Here is a 16,717-nt window from a genome sequence, read left to right as displayed (position 1 = left end):
TGAGGAGAAATAGCAGTCTCTGTGGCACTAAAAGCATGGTCACTTCCACTATGTCAGAAGTGGGATCATGAATAGAAGTGTGTGAAAATAAAATGACCAAACATCAAAAAATAACAACAGATCATATTTTGCAATCATTTTGTTTCAGGCAGGAAGGCTGAGGCTGGTTCTAATTTGAATCTAACTGTTGGCCAGGCCCTACCTTATATATTATCTTTGGAATGTGAGTCATTTTGTTGGCTTAGTTATTTCTTCTTCTGTAACATGGCACTCCTGACTACAGTGGTATGTGGGAGCTATTTTTATTGGGTAGTAGTGAAAGGAAGTGATGGATAGAGCTGGTTGGGAACATTTCAACAAAACATTTTTACATTTGAATTTCCTAGTTCGTCAAATGAGAAGTTGTTCACACTGAAATGGCTCGTTCCAGTCATTTTTTTTTTTAATTTGAAAACTAGCAAATTCTAATGTTTCTAAACCAAAAAAGTCTCAACTGCTTCAGCCAAAATAATTCTGTTTTGAAATTAGAAAAGAAAAATTAAGAAAAACTGAAAAAAAAAAAAGTTATTTGAGAAAGACCAGGCAGGCCTGATGAAGGAGTCTTTGCAAAGTATGTAAAGCCAAACATGTCCTCTGCATAAGTATGAACTTGACCTTTTTCCCTTCTGATTTTAAGTTCTTGAATGTTTTCAAGGCTTTGGCTTTTCATCTTAATCAGAACAGTAGCTCCTTTTTTTCATGGCCTCTTCAAGAATTTCAGGAACATCAAAACCCTCCACTGGTTTCTGTGGCAGAACAAGGAGAACACTGCATGGGCATGGGTTTGGGAAGGCAGGATCCTTGAAATACTTCCTGGTCAGGGTCACCTTGGTTCTGTAGCATGCGGTCTCTACATGATGTGGTGTGGTCAAATGCAGATGGTAAACCACATGCTGGAAACCTACCAGTCCCAGGTGCCCACAAAAGCCAAAAATTAAAAGGGTGTATCCTCAATGGATGACCAGCCACTCCTGAGACCTTGCCTTTCCCTGTGGGCTTTCCCTAACAGCTTTCAAAAGCACGGACAGCTATATCTTAAGCAAAGCTGGCCAGTGATCTAGGAAACTCTTCAATTATAGATGAGCACCAATAAACAGCCAGTGATTTGCTGGAAATTATGAAGTATAAATAATTGAAAAGCAGGGAGTTGGCCCAGAGGTACCCTTCTCTCTTGCTGATTCGTCTTAATGCATTTCCTTGATGCAGCTCCCTGCTGTGTACCTAGCATTGAAGGGAGCTGCAGGATAATGGCCCTTGAAGAATATGCTGACCTGCTGGTGCACAGAGTTATAAATATACGAGCATCTCCCAGCTGAAAGGTGCAGCTATGGAAAGGGGGTTAACTCAGTGAACCCAATTCTCACCCTGCTTCCAGTAGGGAAAGCAGAAATTTTATTTGAGTACATAGGGGCTCTCCAGTCCCAATGGAGAACAGCGTCTGGGAGAAGTTTGTGTGAAAGAACTGAAGTATTATTAGCTGCTGCTTTCTTATGGTGTCATTAAACAGGAGACTCAATTAGTAGAGTGCAGGAAGCTGCCCTCAGTTATTTAATGGGCTGACACGCAGGGTCCTTACTGAGGAGAGAATTAACTTCAGAGATCCTAAGCTTCCAGCCTTAACAACTATGGTCTTCAATGGCTTTTCCAACAGTCACATCCCAAAATGAGGAAAGAAAGCCTTTCTTGGGGCTGCAACACTGGGGCAAGGCATGAAACAAACCCAAAAAGCTGAGTCTGCAGCTCAGCTCTCCAGAGCTGTTTCTCTGTGGACAAACAGGATTTTGGCTAGAGCTTCCCCTTTACTACAAAAAAAATAAAAAAATAAAAAAATCCACGTGGATGTACAGAAAGGACCATCAAGGATATTCATAAAGAATCAAGAGCACCTCTCCAAGCATGGATGAATCTAAGCAAATTTTACTGTTAGTACCCATCATTTAACAGCTGTCTTGCATCTTGATGCTTATGCAGCTTTAGTGTTTAACATAACTGTGGATGCTGTCACAATCTGTATAAAATCTTTCATTCTGTAAACATCAAGGTTTCACTTACAACCAGTAGCAATGGTTCTCATTCAGTAACAAGATACTGGGTCATAATCATATCTGCTTTCAGGAGCTTTAAATGTGCCACATCTTTAATGAAAATCTTTTGGCTTTTGCACTGAAAAGTAAACACCATACTTATCTCAGGTGTATGAGCTGGAAACAGGGAAAGAAGAGCTGGAAGACAGAAGCAGCCTCCATAAGGAAAAGTTACTAATATGACCTTCAAAGCTGCTAAGGAAACTGAAAAACTAAAGCACAGGATGGGTCAGATCTAACTAAGATGTCTAAAACTGAGGGGTCTACTTCATAGCTTGTTCCCCTCTATTTTATTTTTAGCTTTTCCAAATGGGCCATTTGCCTCATTGCAAAATAAGCCTCTAAGACCAGTCACATAAACTGCCCTCTGGAAGTGTCTGATTGTCACCACTGATTCACATGAAGTGACACCACAGTGCTCAGACTTTCACTTCCGAAGTTCAGGCTTGTAAGGGAAGGTGACACAAATGGACTGTCTAAATACTCCAAAGACACGTTTCCAGTTCTGTCACAACAGGCAGGTCACTGCGAATACCATGCTTCAGCCTTTGATGGCCAAAAAACTCACATCCACTGAGTAAAAGAAGAAAACCAGAAAGATTTTCTTTAAAAAAAAAAAAAAAACAACACCATAATAATATTTTCAGGAAGTGAGTGGGAAAGAAGGGTTGCGATGGCTATTGCTTTGCTCATGGGTCTGCCTGGAACCAGCTCTTTTTCAGCAAGAAATGCACAGAAGTGTGGGGGTTTCTGGGGATTCCTCCAAGCAGAAGAAATAGGCTGGCACACAGGGAGGCTGGATTTCAGAGAAGATATTTTACCTGTTCTTCTGAAGGGCTGTTCCACTCATTCATGGCATAATATTCTCACTTATATGGAGATAAGAATGATAATTTTGAAACATCTGCGTATGGTGAGTTATAAACAGAGGGCTTAGGATCACCTGGCCATCTACCAGGTAAAAGATAAAACATGCATGCAGTCCCCCCAGCCCCCTCCTGCTCCCGTGCAGCATTAGTTAGCAGTATGCAGGAAAACTGACTGCAAGAAAACAAACATGAAAAGGAATGGGGCGGCCACAAGAAACACAAAATCCTCCTGGTCTAACGAGGTGGCTGCAGAAGGGAACTTGGAGCTGGCAGTGTCTCCAAGGCCAGCATCAGGGCAGGATGGGCTGATGAAGTCTGAGTAGATGCCACAGCTCGTAGCTTTGAAGATATAAGGAAGCAGCATAAAGGGACATGGAACCAGGGCTCAGTATGCAGATTTTGCTCCATTATGTATCTGAGCTGTTTTTTCTCTTTTCACTCCCAGCTATGGAAGACGCCAAAGCTGTTAAATATCAAGCATGTATAATGGGAATCCCATAAGCTGGGGGAATGGCCAGGATTCAAGGATATGTCCAGAGCAGAAAAAAAATAAGAAAGAAGAGAAAAATAAGAAAGAGAGAAATAAGCATAGAGACGTGGGTGGAAGCGGGGAGGAGGGGGAGAGCTTAGACCCATGACTTCCCTTTAGTTGCTCTATTTTTTTGAGGTCACAGCTTAACAGCACCAGAGTTTTATTGCTGTTTATACTATTGTTATTATTATGCTTTTTACTTTGGGTCCTGAGAATCTACAATGAACACAGCCCCTTTTAAGCTGGATGCTGCATGTGAGCACACATACCGCTGCCCAGAGCTCTCTTGGAGCCATCTCCATGCGCTGCAAGCTGTGATTTGGGCAGAGCACAATGCACTCTCAGCCCAGGACTAAAGGAAGCAGGGTCCCCCTGGACTTTGACACCTCCTCAAAGCACCATGGCACTGCAGGAGCCTTGCCCTGACCGCTGGACACTGCACTGCTTTCCATCAGAGACAGCTCCCTCCTGGGCACAAGGCTGTGTCATTAGCACAATGAGAGCAAAAAGCAGCTCCTGGAGGCAGCAGGACGGTTTGTATGGTTTGTGCTCTCTGTGCATCCCAAGCTGGGTGTCAAGGCAAGAAGCAGACATGAAATGAGATGAGAGAAGGGTATGTGATACAGTGCTTTTCAGATGATGCCCCTGAAAATTTGGCCTTATCACACAGGATTTCACTCAAACCTCAGAGCCTACATACAAAATATACAGATCATAGAAAACTGCCTTTTCTATGTGACTTTCATGCTTTTAATATAGGACACAAGATGAAGTGGGAAATACCACCACTGTCCAAGCCACCAGAGCTGCCAGTGTTAGATACGCAGGCTATGCATTAGGTGCAGAATGCTATGAGAAACAGGGGGGCAATGGGATCACTAAGGACCTGGCACTCTCACACTGTAACAGCCAGAAGCTAGCAGCATTTGCACCAAAGGGATCATGAATGCACTCAGCAAGGAACAAATTGTTTGGGTCTGCTCTTGTTTTCCAGCTGGGCTCTCTGATCCCATTCCATTCTGCCGCTATCAGTTGGGATCCTTAGCTACCTAATTCTGAAACCACTCCTCAGTATTTTCCAAATATGCTATTTCTTTCCTTCTTTCAATAAGCGATTTCCATAGACCTTGGAAAAGCAAAGATTGCACTGAAAGAGGTAACAGTAGAATGAGACAAAAAAAGTTCACAGCAAAGAAAGATAAACCAAAGTTACAACAGTTCATGGTACTTCACTCGAGATTGAGCTGAACTGTGATATTTTTAAGCATTTTCCTTGAAGTAAATACTATCATCTGCATTTTAGAGATGGCAGAATTGAGATACGTGGGCAACAAAGTGCTCTGCCCAAGGCTATAGAAAATGGAGGCAGAGCTAGGACTTCAACCCTGATGCTGTGTGCTCATCCTAAGGCACTCCCTTGGAAGTCATAAACTTGCCTTTAAGAGTCACTATATCTGAAATATACTATGAAATTGTGGCTTGAGGATGCTCTTCGGTCATTGTTCACAGGGAAAACACTTTTGAAACAAGATGAGTTCACTATTAAAATGTTTAATTAAAGACAAATAAAAAAAATCTAAGCTTGCTAAAAGCCTGGCATGGCTGTGGACAGGCTGCCAGGAAAGGCAGCAGTTCTTCCCTTCCCATTCCACTTTGCCTGACTTTGTATAGGAAACATTATGCAACAGGAGGTGGGCAAGAGGAAGATCTATTTTTATTTCCTCAGCCAGTTAGCTAAGAAATACATCCACAAATGCAGCTTTGCTCAGGTCTGTCAATTCTCCTGAAGAGGCTCCTCCTTCTGCCAGCATTTGTTTCTGCTGGTTTCCTTCGTTTGCACAGGTGAACCTGAAGTTCAGTCACTGCTGAATCCCTGATGGAGCCATTTGATCTCAGCACAGCTCTGATTAAACAAGTGGCTGTTTTCAGCCCATCAGTCAATGTCGAATCCCAGACTGAGAGACAAGCACACCACGAAACCCCATGGCTTCAGACCTGCTCCCTGGCCAAGCCCTGAGCGTCAGCACTGAGGTGCGTTTCTGGAAGCTCTTCACATCCTACACAACTAAAGGAGGACAAATGGAGGTGGGGAATGTCCTCACTGTGTGCCTAAGAAACCCACTTTGGAGCTGCATCGTCCCTTGCACTCTCCAATTCATTACAAAGATTTAAGAAATAAAGGAACAATTTAATTGGATGATCAGATGCAGATGAATAGACTGAAAAAAGACAGATATTTAGCAGCACAGTAAGAATCATTGCCTCTTCCAAAACCATCTCTCTTCCCTTACTTTCCTGAAACCCCTTCCCTCTCTTCAGGCATAAGTCCAGAAGGAGAAAAATGGTATTTTTCCCCCTTCTTTTTGATAAAATAATCCATTTTACTGCTTCAGACAAGCCGTTATTCATCTTGAACCTGTCCATCCCTCCCACTGGGAGCTCCAGATTGATTTACCAGCTAATCCAGTTAGCAGCTCCTGCCAGCCACAGCATTCCAACATCCCCTAATACAAAGCAGAGGAAAAACTGCATACATACACACGTGGGTGAGACAGAGAGCATGCATTATGCTTGTACATGCATGCGTCTCTGTGTGTGTTTTAAGGTCAGAAAGAGAAAGAAAGCCACAAAGAAGTTATGTTAACTCAAAATTTCTGGCTTGTATAAGAAAGGAATGGGGGGTTGAAACCAGGTAATCATTATGGTCCTTTTCAACCCAGGCCATTCTATGATTCTATGATCATCCCCCTGAACTCAGCCCTGGTGAGGCTGCACCTTTAGTACTGCATTCTGTTTTGAGCCCATCACTTCAAGAAAGACATTGACAACCTGGAGTGTATTCACATTACGGCAGTGGAGCTGTGAGGAGTCTGGAGGACAAGTGTTATGGGGAGTGGCAGAGGGAACTGGAATGGTTCAATCTGGAGAAGGAGAGGCTCAGGGATGATGTTATCCTTCTCTACAGCTCCTGAAGGGAGGTTGTGGTGAGACAGGGTCAGCCTCTTCTCCCACATAACTGGTGATGAGAGGGAATGGCCTGAAGTTGCGCCAGGGGAGGTTCAGGTTGGATATTAGGAATAACTTCTTCTCTCCAAAAGAGTGGTTGGGCACTGGGATGGGCTGGCCAGGGAGTCACTGTTCCCTTCCCTTTCCCTGGGATCAAGCAGTTGGTTACATTACAAAAAAACTCCAGGTTCCACTTCCTTGAAAGTAAGACAGCACAGTTGGCGTGGCTATGAAGAAAAGGTGAGTCTATTTGGAAGACCATGTAAGAAGCAGAAATAAGGATATGTGAAGAGGATGCACATGCAAGACAGGCATGGGCATATCTTTCAGAGATAGCACAGATGTTCTTACTGAGCATGGATATGTTTCAGAGGGCCTGGATGCTGTTGCAAGCACATGGGACTGTGCAAGATGGCTCCAGATCAGTGGGTCACCCGTCAGCTGCTAAGCCTTGCCACTCCGGGTTTGCTGTTCTTTTACTGAGAATTGCTGTAGCCATACCGGGAAGGTAGAAAAGCAGAAAAGAGCAGTAAGTGGGAAATGAGCAAGTGTCACAAAACAAAATCAATAGCCTGGAGCCAAAGCTGTTTCTCTCCCTTTCCTGTCTCTGATTTGTGTGCACGCATGTGTATGTGACTGCAGGGTGTCTTTACCTCCTCCATTCCCTCCTTTCCCCGCCAATGCAAACGTTGCAGAGCATGATAATGAAAGCTGGTGTCCAAGCCACCAGACAAGCCCATCACTGCAATCAGAGCAACTGCGAGAGATTGCAGCCTGTGGGCTCATCAAGCTGTCCTGATGCCGGCCAGCCTCATGCACATGAAGATGCCAATCTCGCCTCTCTCCCGTTCCTCCTCCTCCTCTTTGGCAGCCCAGTCTCCTCACCCTCCTCCCACTGCCATGCTCCCCTCCTGCCCTCCCCCTCTGCTCGTCCATGCACAGCACCAGGAACGCCAGCCCGGGCCACATCCCAGCCGCTGTCTCTTAACGATTCTGATAGAAAATGCCCAGCAGGCTGAATCTTTCCTAGAAAAGCAAGGGGAGGTCGGAAGGCATATGGTTGCTGTCCTCTGAGCTCCGGGTGACAAGGTCTGTGATGCTGCATCCTTCCCAGGCAGAAAAGGGAAAAAAAAGAGAGAGAGAAAGAGAGAAATATCGCCTGCTCGGGCTTTGGGAAATCACAGGCTGCTCCCTGCAGTAAGCAAACCTCCCTGACCCCATGACGCACTGCTGGGCACATATCACACCATGCTGGCAGAACAGAGGCTGGCACTGTCCTAAAACTGGAATTTAAAAATGCACAGAGACTGAAATCTCTTGGTATCCTTTAGTAGAGTCATGGTCTGCCCTACCCTTGGGAAAGAGCAAGCACCTGGCTGCCTCTCCTCCTTGGCCTAGAATCACAAGTTTTAGCACATTTAGGGCCAAAGACAGCAGAATATCCCTGTATCTTTGCAGCTTCTCTTGCCATTACTGGCAGACAATTTGTCTGGTTCTGCTCATATTGTGACTTAAAACCCAGCCGGAACCAACAATTACCTGGCGGTCCATGCATCGAGCTGGGCTGAATGTCTGTGCTGTGGTTTGTGGAGAACAGATCACCACCCGTGGGGAGGTAAAGGCTGGCACTGGGCTGCACTCCTTCATCAAACGGCTGAATTCAGAGGCTACAAAGATTCAGGACAACACTATTTCCAAGTGCTTTATAGATATTATTGCGACAAGCCCTGCCCCACTCATCCCTACCATTGGCATGGAGGGAAGTCTGCAATTCCAGACTGCATTTTGACCCTAGCAATAGAATAAGCGTAGGATATTACACTGCAGGACTTCTACAGGGCTGTCTTTCAACAGCAGCATGTTCTCATAAAACACAGAATGGAACTACATGTATTTCCTCAGTAAATGAGCACAAGGGCTCCTCTTTCATACAAATGAGTTCTCTCAACATACGAATTCACTGATCTTTCTTACTACACCAACATAAACCTTCTTTCCAAACCATAGACCTCACCTTTAATAATCAATATTTCCTTTCCACTTGCTCAGTTTTCAAGGTCATATGTTGAACAGATTAATCACACTTTTAGAAATCTCCTCTTCCTAGGCTGATGCTAGCACCGACGTTATGAGGAATTTAAAGCAAAAACACACTGAACAGGGCTTGTGTTTGACTTGCTAATGGAATCCTAGGCCAAAAAAAAGAAACTGCTGTTTGTCCAGAATAAAAAGAGCAAATAAAATTATTTCCAGGCTTTTAAAGAAGCTATTACACACAGCAAAGTAAAACAAAAATTACTTGATGACAGTGGCCTTTTACAGCCTCACAGAGAGCAGGCGCACTACAGTGTAAGCCAAACGCTCTCTATATTCTGCTACTCTTCTATGTGCTCCTACCTCCTCCCTTAGAAAAATGGCCATTCACGGTCATGGTACTTTATTTGTAACACAGAACAATTACCTGTAATCCTAGATGCTATCATCTCCATTGATTCCATACAATACCTTTTAAAAATATTTATCTAAATGGAATTCCAGAATGCGATAATGCTAGCCTGCATTTGGACAGCAGTGCTTACTATAAGCAGCATGAAACAGAAGTTCAAGAACTTTTTGTTGTCTGTCTTTTAAGCACAAAATATCTCTACTATCAAGATGATTTGTATCCTAAAATCAGAGAAATAGAGTAGTTACACAAGGTGCCAGCGAGCACCAACACCTCTAGGAAAGCTGTGGCTAGCCACAGCGCTGAATGAGATACCTCCCATAATTATCAGAAAGATCAATATGATGGAATGGTGATACAAGAGATGTAACGGCAAAGGGAGCAGCGCAATACGGAGATGTTACAAAAGGAAGAGTGCTCACCCATCTCTGCTCACAACAGAATCACCACAAGGGAAAGATCTCCAACCAAAAATCCTTCCCCAGGGGCAGTCAGCCCTTCAATGAGGTCTAAGAGAGGTGCAGCCAGGCTCCACCCCTTCCAGTCACACAGGTAAATTGCCTTCACCTGTGCTCTCAGGGCTGACCGGGTCCTTTCCCCAGGTCTCAATCAGTGGTTCAGGAAAGGACTCAACAACTAACATACATCTGCTGTAGCTGAGCTTGAGCCACAGTCTCTATATCTACACTGGGAATGCATTTGTTTGGACAGCATTGGTTCTAGTAGAAACAAACAAGAGTCTGCCAAGCATAACAGCCCAAGTCTGTTCAGTCTCAGTGTAAGATGGCCATAGGGTTCAAATGTTTCAGCACTGATATAGGATTGAAAGGGAGCTGTTTCCTTGAAATGATTTAAATGGAGATATCCCCACTGAAAATTTTCAGTGAGATTCTTCATGTGAGATTCTACATCATACCAGGACGATGTCTGTCAAGATGTCACAGGGTTCCTGCCTTGATTTGGCCTTCATCCTGGAGTTTCAGTGCCCAGCTTTACTTTCAACAGCATTTTTACCCAAGGATCTGAAAGCACTCCACCAGTATCGCATCTAATAACTCCAGTCATCCCCTTTCTTGGAGGTAAATAAAACTTACTGCCCTTCTGTGGCAGACAGGTACATTACTCACAATGAGTTGACATGAGATGGAGAAGGTCAAGCAGTAATAAAGTGGCAGTGGTTTGGAATAGAACCCAGAAGTCCAGTAGCCCAGACCCCTGTTTAATCCACTAGACTTGGCTATAACCAGTTTTTATGTTTCAGAAGGAAAAGCAGAAGAGTAACAACTGTGACTTATCAAATGTCTAAAAAGAAGTAGGGGAAAAAAACCGAGTGTGCTAGGGTGTCTGACTATTACAAAATGGTGAGCAATTCTGCATCCATTCCTCCTGCCATGTCATTAAGAATTACAATCTGCCTTAAATACCTAAGCACATTGAGAACATATAATAATAATTATAGTGTCAGAATTCCCTTGGAGATCTGAGCGAGATCTTGTTTCCTAAAGTAGCTCAGGGAGAAGAGACTGTGACTACAATTTGCCCATTCTTTCATAAGTGCTAAAAATGTGTATGTGTTTTCAATTCCCATTGAAGGGGCAGACAGGAGCCACCTGTGCAGTGCTGCTGATAGTCACGACATGTTCATGACACCGCAGTGAGGGCACGTGACAATGGATTCTGACATCGCTCCATAATGGAGGCTCCTAAGATTTGGCAAGAGGAACAAAATTCAAAGTCTAGAATACCTGAATGTGTTTGAATGCTGCGTCTCAACTTGGCAAGCTGGTGGCTCATTTCATGCTCAGAGTCTTCCATTTTAATGATTTCTCCATTTTCTGCTCTGCTAGAGTGTGACCACATCACTTGCCAAGGAATTTCAGCTCCCCTTGCTTTCAGAGGGGAATGCAAGTGCTCCATCCCTCCACAATGTGCTGCTCCCTTAGAGGCTGCCCAAAGAAGCCTTCAAGCCATGCACAGCTCTTGCCTACCAGTGCCAGATCTCTGCATGCTTCCTGGGCCAGGAACGGGTTAAAGCTATCAGGGCAACAACAAAAGCAAAGATCCTGAACATCATTTCATGCAAATGACCTTTCAGTGGCTTCCTGTTCGTTCACTGTGCTCTTGTCTGCCAGGGCCCCGGGGCCTTCAAAACCTGCGGCTAGATTTTAACTCATCTCCCCTTATCTGCTTGACTGACTGTCAGCCTCGCACATCTCCCTGCTTGTGATGAAGGCCTTAATTAGTGCTTGTCTGTTTACCCTTTTCCTATTGCCACCTCTCTTTTCCTCTCCCTCTCGCTATTCTTCTCCTTTCTCTCTCCCTCTCCCATCACCCTCGGGCTTGTTTGCTTAGCTGGGCAACTCTTGTTTACTCAGTAAGGAGGTTATAATATATGTAAATAAAATGAGCCAAAAGTCCATGGAAAATAAAAATATAGATAAAGAAATATCAACACAGAAACATATTTTCACCTTCACTGTTAAAGCTGGCCTCTCTCTTTATTCTAGCAAACAAAACATTTTGCTGTCGTCTGAAATCAAAAGCAGTTAGGGAATGGAGCTGCTTTCCCCTCACACACTCCCTGTCCTTGGAGACTTTATTATCACAAAACACAGACAGCAACAATCACCTAGAACATCTAGTGCTCACCTGGCTGGGTGCTTCTGGAGAAGACACTGCCCACTTCCATCAGCCCAGGACTCCTGCTTGGAGAGGGCATCGAGAGCTGCGGAACCTGTCCAGCTTCCAGAAGATGCAGGGACATGGGATGCATGAAGCAGGTTTCTCCTCCTTCAAACAATCCTGCTGGCCACCAGCATGCTGTAAAACTATCCGAAGAAACTGAGGAAAAAAAAAAAAAAGGATTGCAAGTCAGGCTGAGCACCCAACATCCTAGTATTAGCTCTTGTTTATGTTGGTTTTTTTTAGAATCACACAGTCATCTTGCTGCAGAGGTCTGGTCAATACATAACTGTAGTCTGAAGCCCTCAGACAAGATCTCAAGGCAGAGACACGCGCATACTTAGAAACCACAGATGTCTTGAAGATTTCTTGAACAAGCCAAAACACAGCATGGAAGATAAAGCCAACCTCAGGCAGCAGTTTACTGTCAGCCTCAGAATCAGAGCCCAAACCTTCTGAACACCAGACTAATTCTTATCCATCACACCTTACCCTCTGTACTGACTGTGCTGTAAAATAACACATTAAAACTTGCCTGCTTCCTACAGCCATTCAGCAGCCAGGCGTGGAATGTCCTGTCCTCATGCAATGCCTCTTCACCCCAAGCCCAGCCTTCAGATGTCTTCTCCAGGCTTTCTGCTGTTTGGCATAACTGGAAGCCATTGGAAAAGCTGTGCCAAAGAAGTCACATCACTAGGACTGCTTACAGTGTGTTTTATTATGCGTACCCTCATGAAACTGCTCTCCAAAGACAAAATGCTGAAAAGCTTTGATGGAAACAAAACAAGTCAGTGCCCTTCTGCAGAGGAGGCAATGACAAAATCAAGAACTTGTGATGCTGAGGATAGGGTGGCCATGGTTTACGCATCTTTCCATTAAGCAGAGGACCAGAGCTAGCCTGGGTGGTGAGAATTACACCTTATATCCGTGGATAATGGGATGCAGCACACATTCCTGCAGTGACATCAGACAGCTGGGAAATCTTACCTGCAGAGTTTCTCCTGACACATTCCTCCCTAATAAAAGCTGCTTCATGCCCATAATACGGCTCATAAAATTTGCTTTGTAGCTAGATGTTCAGTAAAACTTCTGCAAGGCTTACAGGAAAGTGTGTAGGTGTTCGGATCAAAAGAGGACCCGTGACTGTTCACACAAACACATGATGTGAGCTGGAGTTCTGAGCTGCTCGGGTTCTTGCCAAAGGAGTTTCAAGGCTTATCAAACCTTGCAGGAAATAGTAGAGCTCAGTGGCTGCCAAAGAGCAAAGGACAGAAGAGAACGGTTCTCCCATTAGCAGGTAAAAGCCATTAGATTTAATGGAGTGTCGGGCTCACATCATGAGAGAGAGGAAAAAGGGGAACTGGATTGAAGAAAGTAGGGAAGGGAGCATGGAGAAAAGTGGAGATGAAGAGAAAAAATGCAGAGGAAAACCTCTTCTCTCTCTAAGAGTGTATTACCAGGATAGAATCATTCATATTTGGGAATAACTCACGCTATAGTGGAGTCTGGAATAGACACAGATGGGGGTTTGAGCTGAGGAAGAAAGGGAAAGACAGACAGACAGGAAGATCTTAGCATAAAAGAGAGAAAGGAATGTGGTAATACAGGGATAGATGGAGACGGGGCTGGTGAATGTCCGGAAGACGGTCATAGGCCTGGCCAAACATGTCCTGACCTATTCAGCTCCATACGCAAGACAGACTGCTGGGCCAGATGCCGGGCTGTGCCATTGGCTCCCAGGCACTGCAGGGCTCATCCCACTCACTGCAGCTTTCTGGGACCTCACTAGGAGTAGGATCCTCATAACAGATCCACTGAGGTTAACAAGAACAGAGTAGAAATATCAAGGGAAAGAAACCGAGTCAGTAATATTTCTTGTGACAGTCTGTAATATTTCTGGGTTACTTCTTGAAGACTTGACATTTTTATGCCTAAATCTGTCAGTGGATCCACTCCCAGCTATGAACGGCTCATGAATCAGAGATGCAAGGTCATTTTTAATTGGGTTGAGAGATGTTTCAGGGTCAATTTGCAAGTATTTGTAAAAGGTGAAATTTTAGAGACTACTTACTCATTAACAGGGTGTGTGTGCAGGCAAACAATTAACTGCATTTTAGAAGATGATCGGGATTGCTAGCTGCCTGTTGGGGCCTGAACTTTAAGATCTCCATTTGTCCCGATAATATCTTCTAAGATCTGAACATTGCAAGAGGTTGCGTCACTCCATGACTTTAAATATTAGTGACACACCAGGTGAGAAACACCACACCTCAGTCCTAGGGTGAACAGAGCAGGGATGCACTCAGTACAGGCAGTTATTTCCCCTTTACCTCTAAGGTTCAAGGGCTGGAGCTTCCTCATCCTAAATCCCACGTCCTTCAGGTCTAACCATGCTGAAAGCACTGACGTCAAAAAGAGAAAACAGAAAATAAGTCCGCATGAGCTCTTTCTTGAGCAAACAGTGAGAACAGACCTGCATGGCCCGAGAAAAGATCAGAGGAAAAAGGGAGCAGAAAAAGGCCTGTCTATCCATCCTCTCTGCTCACCTCCAGGCAGTCAGTGAAGCTGTCATGGGACATGTGAGCAGGATTCACATTGGAGCTCACGTGACAGAATAAATATTGCCTGGCCAAAGTCTCTTGACATGGGTCGGGGTAACCAGGAATTGCACAGGCAGCCAATAAAGGCTGTCTCCAAGAGTTGCTCTTAGATTTTTCTCAAATAAATAAATAAATTAAATAGGTCAATTGCAGCTAAAACACAGCATCAAACAAAAGCAACAAACCCAGCCTGATACAGCTAATTAAGAATAGAAATAACAGACGTAGGGATTTACATTATAAAACAAGGCAGCAGCCCTGAAATCCACCATCCCGTCTCCCTGACAGCTGACAAAACTGTTCTGCCTTTTATTGGGCATCTGCCAATACCTACTGCCTCTGAAGCACACATCATTGCTTTGCTGACCATGGAGCTACTTTTAGTTACCAGGTACTGCCATACAGCCCAGGAGCCTGTAATTCCCAAGACAACATGCAGTGCTTAGCTGTACAGATCAGGGGGGCTGTTGTCCCACTCCTGTCTCCTCTTGTCTGCAAGGAGCTCACCAAAAAAGGAAACAAACAAACAAAATAATAAAACCAGCATAACTTTCAGAAATGACGCTCTAAAATATTAACTGAAGGGCTAGAAATGAGTTGCCAAGTAAGCCCCACAGAGGATATTTGTTTAAGTGCAAGCTAGGACCGTCATCCTTTATTTCTCCAGAGCTCCTGGATGCAGTCCATTTGGTACTCACTGAATACTGCTTCTTGACATGCAAGTGTCTCATCGTTATTACCTGAAAAGAGTTCCACTACAGCAGTATCTACTGCCAGCATCTGCTGGAAACAAAGAAAGATGAAGGAAAAGAATATTCAGCTGCTCTGAAATGTTCCTTTCCTCTTTGACTGCTTCCCTTCCTTGTGCAGTGATCTAAAAGATGCCCATTAGCCCTCAGTGCACACTCTCCTATTGAAAAGCTTAAGAATTTTCAGAACTTGTGGCTAAGAAGTACTCCAGACAAAATAACAGAATTTCCACACTCATCAAGTTAAGCTTCCGTATACACTAAGTGCAGTTAACAGAAGCCAGGCTAGCTCACCTTAACATTGAGCCATAACATCACTAAAGAAAGAGATGCTTCATTGTTTTTGCCACTTTTTCCTCTCAAAACATGAATTTCCTCTGTGTTTGTATTACTAGGTCTCTATTTACATAGCAATTCTGAATCCTACTGAATAATGTTTTTCTTTCACATTTCTGTTTTACAGCTAACAATGGTGATGTCTTCTATAGTCAACATTCTACAAGGGCTGCTCTGAAAGTAATGCCTCCTCATTTATGATGTTGGCCCACAGTGTCAGAGGTGGATGTTGGTATGGCAGTAGGTGTTGAACCTTCCCACCAATATCCCATTACATTTTGTTGATGTGTGACAGATGGCAGCAGAGGGGAACAATGACAGAATGGTATCTGACATGGAAGTGTGCATGAAGCAAATGGGTGTAATTCAGTTCCTCCCTGTGGAAAAAAAAATGGTACCTGCTGGCATTCACTGATGATTGCTGAATGTTGATGGAGACCAATCAGTGGATGTAGCACAGTGAGGGGTGGGTGGCGCCTTTCAGCAGTGGTGACTGTGGCAGTGGGTTACTTCTGCTGGTGCAGACTTCTACAAGCACAGCACACAGCTCTTGTTCATTGCTGGAGTAAATGAAGAGTTAGTGGTGATGACTGTGTTGAAAAACAGTGTTCTGTAGCTGAGAATGTACTCTATCAATTTGTGTTATTGTGTTCTTTGTATCTGTTGTAGTTTCCATGGAAATAAATAGGAGGCACTACTTTCAGAGAGACCCACATCATTTCACCAACATATAGAAATACATCTAATCACAACCATATTCATTCAGAAGCACTTGGGAATGTGTCAGAACCCCCATCTCTATTATGTTTGGCCTATTTACTATCATTTAGCAGTTCAGAACCTTCCTATCTTGCCAGCACTCCATTTTTTAAGATTGCATGTTCACAGGTCGTGTTCTCAGATGAAGAGCAGGACAGCACCAATGGATTCATTTAGAAAATTCAAAACAGATTAACACAAAAGCTCTCACACACAAGACCTGATTAAACTGGGACACTCATTGCTACAGGAGCCACTTTTACATCCATTTCTGAAGTGCTGGTTATCAGCCACTCAGAAATGAAACGAAGCAGCAGTGGTCTCTGGGGCCAGCTCGTCGAGTACTTCTGCCCATGCCTTACCCCTCAGACATGAGGGTCTTCCCTCCTATGCAGTCTGGCAACAAGCACAATTTCTGTATTATTTTTAACATTTAATCACTAAAAAATTTTATTAGCACTGCTGGACTGCCAGACAGACTTTTCAAATGGAAAATGTTCCACAGCCCTGTCTTGTAAAGATCAGCCGCAAGCCATTGCCCTGACTCCACAGTCTCCAGCAGAAGAAAAATGCCGATTTTTCTATACTAATTAATGCTCACCAGGGCAAATTAAA

At 44.1% G+C, this 16,717-nt stretch overlaps 1 protein-coding gene across 11 annotated transcripts in view; it reads right to left on the bottom strand.

Annotated features, from left to right (window-relative positions):
* Positions 1–16,717, bottom strand: part of TBX3 (T-box 3) — a 302,848-nt gene that overhangs the window by 206,049 nt on the left and 80,082 nt on the right. For all 11 annotated transcript variants that reach the window (XM_046901073.1, XM_040647960.2, XM_046901069.1 and 8 more), the window contains one exon: positions 11,626–11,817. The gene's annotated coding sequence lies outside the window, so the exon portion shown is untranslated. The remainder of the gene's footprint in view (positions 1–11,625; positions 11,818–16,717) is intronic.

The sequence above is a fragment of the Gallus gallus genome, chromosome 15 (assembly GCF_016699485.2).
Source record: "Gallus gallus isolate bGalGal1 chromosome 15, bGalGal1.mat.broiler.GRCg7b, whole genome shotgun sequence".
NCBI classification, from domain to species: domain Eukaryota; kingdom Metazoa; phylum Chordata; class Aves; order Galliformes; family Phasianidae; genus Gallus; species Gallus gallus.
The sequence above is the reverse complement of the archived record's forward strand: the minus strand, read 5'-3'. Positions and strand labels throughout refer to the sequence as shown.